The sequence below is a fragment of the Nicotiana attenuata genome, unplaced genomic scaffold (assembly GCF_001879085.1).
Source record: "Nicotiana attenuata strain UT unplaced genomic scaffold, NIATTr2, whole genome shotgun sequence".
Taxonomy (NCBI): Eukaryota; Viridiplantae; Streptophyta; class Magnoliopsida; order Solanales; family Solanaceae; genus Nicotiana; species Nicotiana attenuata.
Genome location: NW_017672969.1, coordinates 122,765 through 135,679, shown reverse-complemented (window position 1 = coordinate 135,679; position 12,915 = coordinate 122,765). Strand labels below are relative to the sequence as shown.

At 38.5% G+C, this 12,915-nt stretch overlaps 1 long non-coding RNA gene across 1 annotated transcript; it reads right to left on the bottom strand.

The window, feature by feature from the left end:
- Nucleotides 1–1,135: 1,135 nt before the first annotated feature.
- LOC109215048 lies at nucleotides 1,136–1,603 on the bottom strand. The gene is made up of 3 exons (XR_002066295.1): nucleotides 1,476–1,603; nucleotides 1,320–1,385; nucleotides 1,136–1,210 (listed from the first exon to the last, which is right to left on the bottom strand). It is a non-coding gene; the product is annotated as an uncharacterized LOC109215048 (long non-coding RNA).
- Nucleotides 1,604–12,915: the final 11,312 nt, after the last annotated feature.

Below are 12,915 nucleotides of genomic sequence, written 5' to 3'. Positions count from 1 at the left end.
GAAAAGCAACGCGGTGTCGAGGGGGAGAGACACCAGTACAGAGAATTGCTTGCTTGCTAGAAAGTTTTGATTGCTTGATCCCCCCTAATAGTACTTAAAAAAAATAATCCAAAGTTACAGGAGTAGACCTAATTAAGCTAGAGAAACATAATGGAAGTGCATGAAATAAACTACTCTATATTTACAATGAAAATGACTTAGTTTTCTATAAGGCAGCAGCAGGTCCGTTGTCAGCAGCAGTGTCTTTGGCATCACGGTCTGCGCGCGCGGCGCTGTTGGCTTCTGCCTGCGGCTTGGCGCTCGCGAGGGATATCGGTGGGGCGACAGAGGCACCTGCGCGCTTGTCACTTGGCGCGGCCAAGACCACGGGGCCGTCCGTGGCGCTAGGCATTGGGAGGTTCGCTAGGACGCCACGGGGCGCGCCCAAGGGGTCATGGTAGGGGTGGGCATTCGGTACTTCGGTTCGGTATTTAATAATTTCGGTTCGGTAATTCGGTATTCGGTTTATCAATTGTGTATACCAAATACCATACCAAAATATTTCGGTACGGTTCGGTTTTTCTTATTTTGGTTCGGTACGGTTTCGGTTTAATAATCGCTAAAATTTAGCTAACGCCTAAGTCCTAACAGTGCACTGTCCAGATGCATAATTGTTGCAGCAAGCCAGCAACGTTTGAAATTGAAACCAGCAACGTTTGAAGTTTCAGCACATGCATAATTTTCTATCCATACACAAATACAAATCTAACGCCACACAGAAAGTCAGAAACAATACATACTAAACACCAGATGCTATAGATTTATAGCATCTAAAATCTATAAGTCAGAAACAATAAAAAACAGTCAACAATGTTTGTACATACTTACTTAACTTTGAAATTGAAACAATACATACTTAACAGATGCAGCAGCAGTCTAAACTTTGAAATTGAAACACTACATACTAAACTCAAGTTAAGTTTGAAATTGAAAGTTGAAACAATACATTACATACTTAACAGATGCAAACAGTCAACACTGTTTACTGTTGCAGCAGCAACAGTCTAAACTTAACAGATGTAAACTAAACAATACATAATAAACTTAACAGATGCAACAGCAACACTGTTGCAGCAACAACAGTCAACACAACAGTCATTGCGAATCACCAGATGCAAACAGTCAACACTGTTGCAACTACACATTATAGACTTGACCACAATGCTTGAACCTAAAAAAATATAAATCATAAGTTAGAATATAATATTTTGATGATAAAAAAAAAACAAAACTACAAAAGTATTAAGTATATCACCAAACAAAATGAGTATTAAACTTACCTCTCAAGATGCAAGTTGCAACTATACATCAAACAATGCTAGTTGTGCTTCCATTATTTTCCATATCTATAGATAATTCGACCAAATATGTCATACAAATGAAAAAGCATGATATATTATTTTGAACTAAAATACACGCAAAATATTAAAGCTTACCGAGCTCGAGTTCCTCAAGATACTTCAAGTCTTCTTCAACACTAATAGGATTGTTCTCTTCTCTAAGCCAATCTTGAACACAAATAAGAGCTTCCACACATTTAGGAGTCAATGAACTCCTAAATGAATCAAGAATACGGCTACCGGTGCTAAATGCGCATTCCGATGCCACACTAGAAATTGGAATGGCCAACACATCACGAGCCAACTCCGAAAGAATAGGAAATCTAGGAGCATGTGTTTTCCACTAACTCAAGATATCAAAGTCTTCACTAAAAGGTTCTTGTTCTTCACTAATGTATTTATCCAACTCCGATTTAGCACCCCCACCCCCATTGTCGTCCTTTTGTTNGTCTAATTTCCATTCAAGCAAACAATCCCTAATAACTTTAGCCATCTCTTCACCCTTATGACTAGTAATAGGGCAAAAATCTAGTATTCTTTTATGCAACTTCCAATCCTTATCAATGAAGTGGGCTGTCAAACACATATAATTTATTCTTTATAGTGAAGTCCATGTGTCTGTTGTGAGGCAAATTTTTGGTTGTGCTTCTCTAAAAGACTTTCTTAGATTTTGCTTCATTTCACTGTAAACTTCATAACAATCCCTTGTTATTGTTCTACGAGAAGGAAGACGAAATAATGGTTGAGTTTTTCTCATAAACTTCATAAAGCCTTCATTTTCTACAAAGCTAAATGGTAGTTCATCAATAACTATCATCTCAATTAAGGCCCTCCTAACAACTTCTTGTTCAAATTTCCAAATTGATCCTTCGTCATTTTGGCAAGATTGAAAATTTATCTTTGTTTGACTATTATCTTTATCAATGTTAAGTGGGTATTCTTTGCATCTAAGCAAATGATTCTTCAATCCTGTTGTTCCATTCCTAGATGAATTAGCCGCATAGGCTTGTTTACAATATCGACATCGTGCTTTCCCAACCCCATTAACCTCAAATTTATCAAAATGGTTCCAAACGTCAGACCTAGGTTGCATGGCTTTCCTTTTTCTAGAATCTTGGGTATCAATGGTGTTGGTGTTACTATCTACCGTAATAGGTAAACTTTCACTTGAACCAGCATCACTTACTCTACTTGTATCTGCCATCTATACAAAATTAAACAAATATAAACACAAATTAACAATCATGGGGTACAATCATAGGGTAGCAGACTTAACAAGAAAGCCAAACATTCACATTTCTTCCAGATTCGACAACCTTGTTTTATGAACCAAGAGAATGAAAACAAAAAAGCAGAATAAGTTTTCTTTAGTGCAGTTTTTTTGCCAAGACAATGCTAATAACCAAGCGAGAAGAGTTGATAGTCAGATAAATCAAAGCCTCATTTTCCTTCTTTCTGTTCTATTAACATCCTTGAGACCACGGGTATTCTGTTAACACAGAATTTGATCACTTCGACATATACATTATAACCTTGAAATGTTTTACTATGACCATTTTTAGCATTTGTATTTATAATATAATCTTCAACTGTTTTACTAATCAGTCTTCTTTGCAATTCAGCTGTTTCATTAAACTGCATCATGATTAACTTTCCACATTGATGATTTTTGGACCCCCGACTAAAAGAAACTGGTTGGAAAAGATTAGCTAAGTACAGCAGAATTAGCATGCAAGGGACTTAAATGGATCCTTAAGTCAGTAATACACACACAGACTTTTTTTCTCTGTCTTTGGGGTGTTTAAAGTGGAACAAGGGGACTGCTGCTAGGTAAAGTGTGTATTTTTTGACACAGCTTGGTACACAACAACAGGTCAACAGGGGATAAGGCAAACATCAGTCGATACCAAGTTCTTGCTTTAATGTTCTCATAATTTCAAATGTTAAACAGAGACAGAATTTCGGACAGATTTAAACTGAGTTTAGGATCAAAATGAATCTAAGGTAAGTAGTACTGCTTCTGTGGCTTCGATAATCCTAAATCATTTACAAACATTCTCAACACAAATGATTTCACAGTCCTAATTTGGTATCGCTAGAAAGTAGAAGTCGCTAGAAAGTAGAAACATACCTTTGAAAATTGAAGACTGGGGAGTGAGGAGTCGGAGCTAGGGGTGCGAAGTCGGAAATCCCCCAAAATCCCAATCGCCGACGCCAAATCGTAGTCGGAGCTGCTGACTGCTGAGCTTGGGCGATATCGTCCACTTTCTCTCACTATACTTGCTACAAAGTTAGGGCAACTGGGCAAGGGTTCTGGTTTGTTAATTTGTTTCTTCTAACTCTAAGTCAGACTTAAAGAAGATGGGTGGGCTTGGGGCTGGGCTGGGCTAGAAATAAAATAAAGAAGGGTGGGTGGGCTTGGGCGTTGGGCTGGGGATGGGTAGGGTAGTGGACTGTGGACTGGCCTATTTAAAGTTCGGTATTTCGGTATAATCGAAATACCGAAATTTCAGATTTCTGAAACCGAGTACCGAACCGAAATACCGAAATACCGAAAATTTAGTACCGAATTAGACCGAAATACCGAAAAAACCGAAACCAAAATACCGAAAATAATTCGGTCCGGTTCGAAATTCGGTTTTTCGGATTTTATGCCCACCCCTAGTCTTCATACAAAATTGTGGGTAGTTTGTCACACTTCAAACCACATTTGTCTCGAATAAGATGTATTATAGACCTCAACCACACACATTCTCGACTTGCTTCATGAATAGCAATTATCTCAGCATGATTAGATGAAGTAGCCAGAATTGATTGCTTAGTCGATCGCCAAGATATGGCAGTACCTCCACATGTAAACACATAGCCTGTTTGAGATCAAGCCTTGTGTGGATCGGATAAATACCCAGCATCGGCATAACCAACAAGATCAGGACTGCAATTATTGCCATAAAATAAGCCCATATCGGTAGTTCCTTTTAGATACCGCAGTATGTGTTTGATTCCATTCCAATGTCTCCTTGTAAGAGCACAGCTATATCTTGCTAAGACATTAACTGAAAAGGTTATGTCAGGCCTTGTAGTATTGGCAAGATACATTAGTGCACCAATTGCACTAAGATATGGTACTTCAGGACAAAGTAGCTCTTCATTCTTTTCTTGAGGTCGGAATGGATCCTTATTCACATCAAGTGATCGAACAACCATCGGAGTACTTAATGGATGTGCTCCATCCATGTAAAACCGTTTCAATACCTTTTCTATGTAGGCGGATTGATGAATAAAAATTTCGTTTGCCAAATGTTCAATTTGCAAACCAAGACATAACTTTGTCTTTCCGAGATCTTTCATCTCGAATTCCTTCTATAAATAATCAATTGCCTTTTGGAGTTCTATAGGAGTTCCAATAAGGTTTATGTCATCAACATATACGGCAAGTACAATAAATTCCGATGTTGTTTTCTTTATAAAAACACATGGACAAATGGCATCATTTATATAGCCCTCCTTCAATAAATACTCACTAAGACGATTATACCACATTCGTTCTAATTGCTTTAGACCATACAAAGATCTTTGCAATTTGATTGAAAATATTTCCCGGGACTTTGAATTATTTGCGTTAGGCATTTTGAATCTCTCGAAAATATTCATGTATATCTCATTATCAAGTGAGCCATAAAGGTAGACGGTAACCACATCCATTAAATGCATGTCAAGATTTTCATGGACAGCAAAACTAATGAGATAACGGAACGTTATAGCATCCATAACGGGTGAATATGTCTCTTCATAATCGACACCAGGCCTTTGTGAAAATCCTTGTGCAACAAGGCGTGCCTTATATCTTTGTACCTCATTTTTCTCATTCCTCTTGCGTACAAAGATCCATTTGTAGCCTAACAGGCTTAACACCATTAGGTATTTGGACTATAGGCCCAAAAACTTTACGTTTTGCAAGTGAATTCAACTCTGATTGGATTGCTTCTTGCCATTTTGGCCAATCAAGTCTTTATCGACATTCTCCAACAGATTGAGGTTCAAGATCCTCACTTTCTTGCATAATGCTAGATGCAACATTATATGCAAAGACATAATCCACCACTATATTCACTCGATTCAAATTTGTCTCAATATCGATTGGATTTATTGATAGTTCCTTATTTTCTTGAGTCTCGGGCTCAGTGGATTCCTCATGAATCTCAAAATTTATTAAATCGTGGATTTCTTCATGAGATTCTTTCGTAGTGTCATTTTGATCATTTGTTTTCCTTTTTATAGGATTTCGATATTTGGAACCTAATGGTCTGCCATGTTTTAGGCGTGCTTTTGACTCATTAGCTATGACACTAGAAGATTATCCAATAGGGACATCAATACGGATTAGAACATTCTCTGCAGGGATATGTGATTTTGTTATCCTTTTCAAATCCGTAAATGCGTCTGGCATTTGATTTGCTATTCTCTATCAATGGATAATCTTTTGCACCTCTTTTTCACAAATAGAGTGTATCGACCCGGCCGGTCGTTTTTGGAATTTACGCCCCGATCCCCCATTAACTGCTTCCCCTAAGTTCATTTCTGCTATTTTGGTTTGCCCGGACGTTCGGTGTTGAGTTTTGGAAAGTTTTGGGACACTTAGTCCCTAAATGAGAGCTTAAGTGTTGAAAAGTGGTCCGTAGTTGGAACAGTATGAAGACGATCTAGGAATGGAAATCTGATGGTTCTGTTAGCTTCGTTAGGTGATTTCGGGGTTGGGAGCGTGTTCGGAATGTATTTTGGGAGCTCGTAGCTCATTTAGGCTTGAAATGCCGAAGTTTGAATTTTTGAAGTTTCCGGTTCGATAGTGAGTTTTTTATCCGAGGGTCGGATTGGAATTCCAAAAGTTGTAGTAGCTCCGTCATGTCATTTGGGATGTGTGTGCAAAATTTCAGGTCATTCGGACGTGTTATGGTAAGGTTTTTGATCGAAAGCGTATTAGGAAGAAACTTGAAGTTCTTAGGCTTGAATCTTTGATTTAATCGGGTTTCCGGTATTATTTTAGGTGTTTTAAGGATTGGTACAAGTTTGAATAAGGTATTAGGTGGTATTGGTGCTTTTGGTTGAGGTCCCGGGGGCCTCGGGATGATTTCGGGTGGTTGACGGAAAATTTTGAAGTTGAATGAATTGCTGAAGGTTCTGTCATCTGGTATTTCCGCTTTTGCGGCTTGGGAAGCGCAGAAGCGGAGCCGCAGAAGCGGCTAGACCGCCGCAGGAGCGAAATTCGAGTGCTTCTTCAGTTTCCGCAGGTGCGAAAGTTTGACCGCAGAAGCGGTTACGCACCTGCGAGATAGTAGTCGCAGATGCGGTCCTTGGAATTTTGTTTGAAACCGCAGAAGCGGTAATGAATCCACATAAGCGGCAACCGCAGGTGCAGTGAAGGGCCGCAGAAGCGGAAATCTTGACTTTAATGAAGAATCGCAGAAGCGGCTCGTGGTCCGCAGAAGCGGTCCCTTGTCCGCAGAAGCGGAAACCCCTGGACAGAAATAGAGATGTCGAGGGTTTGAGTTCATAAGTTGCAAAATCAATTGAGAGCTCGGTTTAAGGCGATTTTGAGTGGGTTTTGAAGAGAAAATCATTGGGTAACGTTTCCTTGATCCCTTTTCATTATATTTCATCATTATATAGCTAAATACATCATTGGAATTCGAATTTTGGACCAAAAATTGGATAATTGGGGGTAAAACTTCATTGGCTATACTATTGAGTTTTGAGTGGGCATTTGACCTCCGATTTGGGATATTTTTATATGGTTAGACTCGTGAGAGTACGAGGGTTCTAAAAATGTAAAAAATTATTCGATTCCGAGACGTTGTCTTGAGGGGCATTTTGGTCATTTTATCTATTTTCGCGCCCTAGCTTTAACTTTAATAGTGGAATCAGTTGTTTGCAATATTATTTACGATATGTAATTTAATTGAATAGATTTGGGCCATTTGGAGTCGGATACTCGTGGCAAAGGCGCGGTTTCTAGTGATATTGAGCCGGTTCGAGGTAAGTGGCTTGTCTAACCTTGTGTGGGGGACCTTTCCCTTTAGGATTTGTTATTTGTTGATTTGAGTGCCTTGTTCGCGAGGTGACGGGCGCGTACTTGAGCCAATTGTTGAAAATCCGGTTTTCCTAAGATATTGAGATTGAGTTCCTTTCATATTTGCTTTATTCTACTTGCAATTATAACCTGTGCTAGATTAGGAAAGCATGTTTAGTTGATTTAACTTGCCTAATTGCTTAAGTTGCCTTAACTGTACTACGTGAAGCATGCTAGGCCAGTACTACCTGTTGCTTGTCTTTTGTACTTCGTTTCCGTGTACCTTCTGGTTGTGATTGCGCATTTACATTGGGACTACGGATGTGGGATTCCGGTAGCTCCCCCCCTTGTTTGTTTACTTTGGGACTGCGGGTTCGATTCCCGATAGATCTCCCTGCACTTTTACTTTGGTACTGCGGGTTAGATTCCCGATAGATCCCCCTGCACTTTTACTTTGGGACTGCGGGTTAGATTCCCGATAGATCCCCCTGCATTTTGATGGTTGGACTACGGGACGGTATCCCGAAAGATCCTTCGGTTTGGTATACGAGTTGGACTACGGGACGGTATCCCGGGAGATCCACTGGACAGTTGAGGAAAGGGCTACAGGACGGTATCCTGGGAGACCCTCATTGTTATCATTGTTATTGAGTTGTATTTACTCTGTGTTTGCTCTGTCCTTTTATGGTTGTTATTGTCTCGTTGACCTACCTTATTTCACTGCTGTATTTATTATTTCTGTCAGCTTATCATACCGTTAATTATTGTTATTACTATATTTTGTCTCAGTATGGCCCTGACCTTCCTCGTCACTACCCAACCGAGGTTAGGCTTGGCACTTACTGAGTACCGCTGTGGTGTACTCATGCCCTTCCTGCGCATGTTTTTCATGTGCAGATCATCCANACGGGACGGTATCCCGGGAGATCCTTCGGATATACACATATGATGGACTACGGGACGGTATCCCGGGAGATCCACTGGACAGTTGAGAAAAGGGCTACAGGACGGTATCCTGGGAGACCCTCATTGGTATCATTGACATTGAGCTGTATTTACTCTGTGTTTACTCTGTCTTTTGTAGTTGTTATTACCTCGTTGACTTGTCTTATCTCACTGCTGTACTTATTATATCTGTCAGATTTTTATATTGTTAAATTATTATTATTATTATTATATTTTGTCTCAGTAGGGCCCTGACCTTCCTCGTCACTACCCAACCGAGGTTAGGCTTGGCACTTACTGAGTACCGCTGTGGTGTACTCATGCCCTTCCTGCGCATGTTTTTCATGTGCAGATCATCCAGGTACCTCCACTCAGGCGCACTATCAGTAAGGCAGGAGGACTACAGAGACTTCGAGGTAGATCTGCTGCGTCCGCAGACCGACGAGTCTCCCTCTTACTCTATCTTTAGTACTTAGTTTTCCTTCTTTCGGTTGTTAGAAATTCTGGAGTTTGGAACCTTTAATATATACTTCTGTAGCCTGTGTTACCCGTGAGTTTCCGGGTTTTGAGAATTGTTTTAGACTTATGATATTGAGTTGTACTTGCCAAGCGGCATTCAGTACAGTTTCCTTTAGATATTTGATTTGATTTTCTCTATTTTTCCGCAATTATTATATTTCCGCAAATGTTAGGCTTACCTGGTCATGGGGATCTGGGTGCCGTCATGACATGTTCACGGTTGGTGAACTAGGGTCGTGACATAGAGGCACGTGGATCAAGATAAGATAATGATGGATTTTTCCATAAAATTTATCGTTTGGTTTCACCATTTTCTCCCCCTAATTTTGGGAAAAGTGTCTCATCGAATCGACAGTCTGCAAATCGTGCAGTGAATAAATCTCCCGATAATGTTTCGAGGTAGCGAATAATGAAGGGCGATTCAAACCCAACATATATTCCTAACCTTCTTTGGGGACCCATTTTGGTGCGATATGGCGGTGCTACAGGCATATATACTGCGCATCCAAAAATTCTTAAATGGGATATATTAGGTTCATGACCCAAAACTAATTACAACGAGGAATATTTATGATAATTTATCGGTCTGAGACGAACTAGCATTGCTGCATGCAAAATGGCGTGACCCCAAATAGAAGTGGGCAGCCTCGATTTCATGAGTAACGGTCTTGCTAGCAATTGCAGACGTTTTATTGAAGACTCTGCAAGACCATTTTGAGTGTGAACATGAGCTACAGGATGTTCCACTTTTATCCCAATTGATAAGTAATAATCATTAAATGCTTGGCATGAAAACTCAGCATCATTATCAAGTGTAATAAACTTAATTGGATTATCGTGAAATTGCGCCCGTAATCGAATTATTTTTGCCATTAATTTTGCAAACGCGAGGTTGCGAGATGACAATAGGCACACATGAGACCATCTAGAAGATGTGTCTATTAAGACCATAAAATATCTAAACGACCCACTAGGTGGGTGAATAGGTCCACAAATGTCCCCTTGTATACGTTCTAAAAACGCAGGGGACTCAATCCCAACCTTTGTTGGTGATGGTCTTTTAATTAACTTGCCTTGATAACAAGAAGTGCAAGAAAATTCTTTATTTAAAAGAATCTTAAAATTCTTTAATGGATGTCCATTTGAGTTTTCTATAATTCGTCTCATCATAATTGATCCAGGATGTCCTAATCGATCATGCCCAAGTACAAAAGTATTTGAATCAGTAACCTTTTGGTTTACAATAAAATGTGCCTCAATTGCACTAATTCTTGTCCATTACAGGCCACAAGACAAAGATGGGAACTTCTCAATAGCCCTTTTCTGGCCAGAGACATTTTTGGTAATGATGAGATATTCAAGATTATTCTCATCTATTGTCTCAATATGATATCCATTTAGGCGGATATCTTTAAAACTCAACAAGTTCCTCTTGGACTTGGAGGAGAACATTGCATTCTCTATGATAAGTATTGTTCCCTTAGGCAGAGTTATAGTAGCTCTTCCAAAGCCTTCAATTAGATTACTACTACCAAAAATTGTAGTAACATCTGCCTTATACATATTTAAATGAGAGAAATATTTCTTCTCTTTGAATATTGTATGTGTCGTACATGAATCAATTAAACAAATGTTCCTACAATTAAACTTTGATCCAAGTTTGCTTTATGAGGTATCCATATTTGCTTGATCTTCTCAAAAGCTTCTTGAGACGGTAGAGTCTCGTGCTGATAACGAGTTATGAAAATAATAAAAGAACAAGAGCAATATTGCAGAAAAAGAGAGAGAGAGAGAGAGAGGAAATTCTTATTGAATTTTGGGATGAATTATAATGGAGTAGAACCCTCTATTTATAGGGAGAGATTGACTTAGCCACTAAGTAATAAACCCTAGAATCTCTCTAAATATAGACATTCACCATAAATAAAATTCTATTTATAACACAAACTCAATAATTTCACTTCTAGACTTGCAATATTCAAGCTTGCATTTTCAAATTGTTTCCATAGAGAAACGTAAAGGTCATAGAAGGATTGAAATATCATTGTGAGCAATTTGGATATAAGTCAACACCTTGTGCTTCTCTCTAAATGTTTCTTCAGCAAATACTTCACACATAAGGCTTTCAATGACTAAAATAGAAATTAATTTTTTCTTTTATTGAGTTAGCTAAATAGAATTGACACACATTTTTTTAGAAACTTATACTGTATGTTTGAATTTATATTTAATAACTACAATATATTATTTAATAATATTTGTACAATTTTTTTAAAAAATATACCTATTGATATAAAGTACACGCGCAAAGCGCGTATCCTAAGACTAGTATCATTAATTAACTGAACATTTTTGTTCTTATCTTAATCAGTGTTACGGAGACAGCTCATGGAGTGATAGGAATCATGGAATCCCTTTAAAATAGGGTGCTACAGTAAACTTTAATTTAGCTAGTGTCTTAGCGAAAATACTTACTCCCTCTCTTTCAATTTAAATGATACATTTTTCTTATTACTCCGTTTAAAAATAATTCAATATTAAACTTTAGAAATAAACTCACTCTGATTAAAAATGACACATATTTAGAAATAATTCAACATTAAACTTTTTATTTTACCCACTTTACCCTTAATGAGAAGCTTTTATAGCCACACAAATGTCATGACCCCATAAATTTTTTGCCTCGTAAACTTTTAGGACCACATGTTTCAAAAGAATACTTTTCTTCCTTACGTTTTGTGCCAAGTCAAACTGCATCATCTAAATTGAAACAGAGGAAGTAATTATTTTGGGTACATCTTATGCAATTGGATTTGCCAATTACGTTCACTTTAGTTAAACTATAAAGAAATAAAAGTATATATATTTTAGGGAAAAGGGCCAAATATACTCCTTTACTTTTGAATATTGTCTACATTTAATCTTCGTTATATTATCCGGCCAAATTTATCCTACCTTTATACTATTCGATCAAATTTACCTACCATCAGCAAACTTTTAAAATTTACGGCCTCACAGGTGCGTGTTTGGGCCGCAGGTGCGGCTGGTCGGGTTCTTAAGTGACTTCCTTAGGAGCGGACCTCTTCCGTAGAAGCGGAGCCGCAGGTGTGGCTGGTGAGTCCGCGGGTGCGAAGGTGCCTGTGCCGAGGATAAAAATCGAGGGTTTGAGTAATTTTCTCATTTTCGGACTTTGCAAGCTCGGGTAATGGCGATTTTTGAGAGGGGTTTCACTAAATTTCAAGAGGTAAGCTACTTTTGATCATTTTTATTTATTAATATTGAATACCCATTGAATTTTCCACCTAGATTATGTATTTTAAGGTGGAATTTGGGAAATTTTGGACTAGGGATTGGAGAGTAAGATTTAGGGATTTAAGTATCATTTGTGATCGGAATTGGGTGATTTTGGTATTGTTGGATTCGTTATTGAATGGATGTTAGAATTTCTTAAATTTGTCAGCTTCCGAGACGTGGGCCCGGGGTTGACTTTTCGACTTTTGTTAAAGAACCTAGCTTTATCATATGGAATTTATTCCTATAGCATATGTTGATTGTATTAAGTTGTTTGTGGCTAGATTCGAGTCGTCCGGATGCCTATTCGCGAGGCAAGGGCTTATTGGAGTAGGGATTTGCGCTGTTTGAGGTAAGTAACACTTCTAAACTTGGCTATGAGGATATAAATCCCCAAACTACGTGTTATGTGGTTGGTGTTGAGGTGACGCACATACTATGTGACGGGCGTGTGGGTCCCACATGCACCGTAGTAGTTGTGACTCGATTGATTCCGTGAAACTGTGTTGTTATCTAATCTTGTTATTATTCATGTATTCTCCACGTGATAGAGAAAATTGAGCCGTGATTCATGTTAGAAATCATGTTTAGGCTATATGCTGGTGTTGTTTGGACCCACAGAGATTGTTTTTATTTGCTTAAATTGCAGTTATGTACTCAGTAGCATTCATCATTGCATATCATATCTCAATCCCTGTTATCATTTATTGTTAC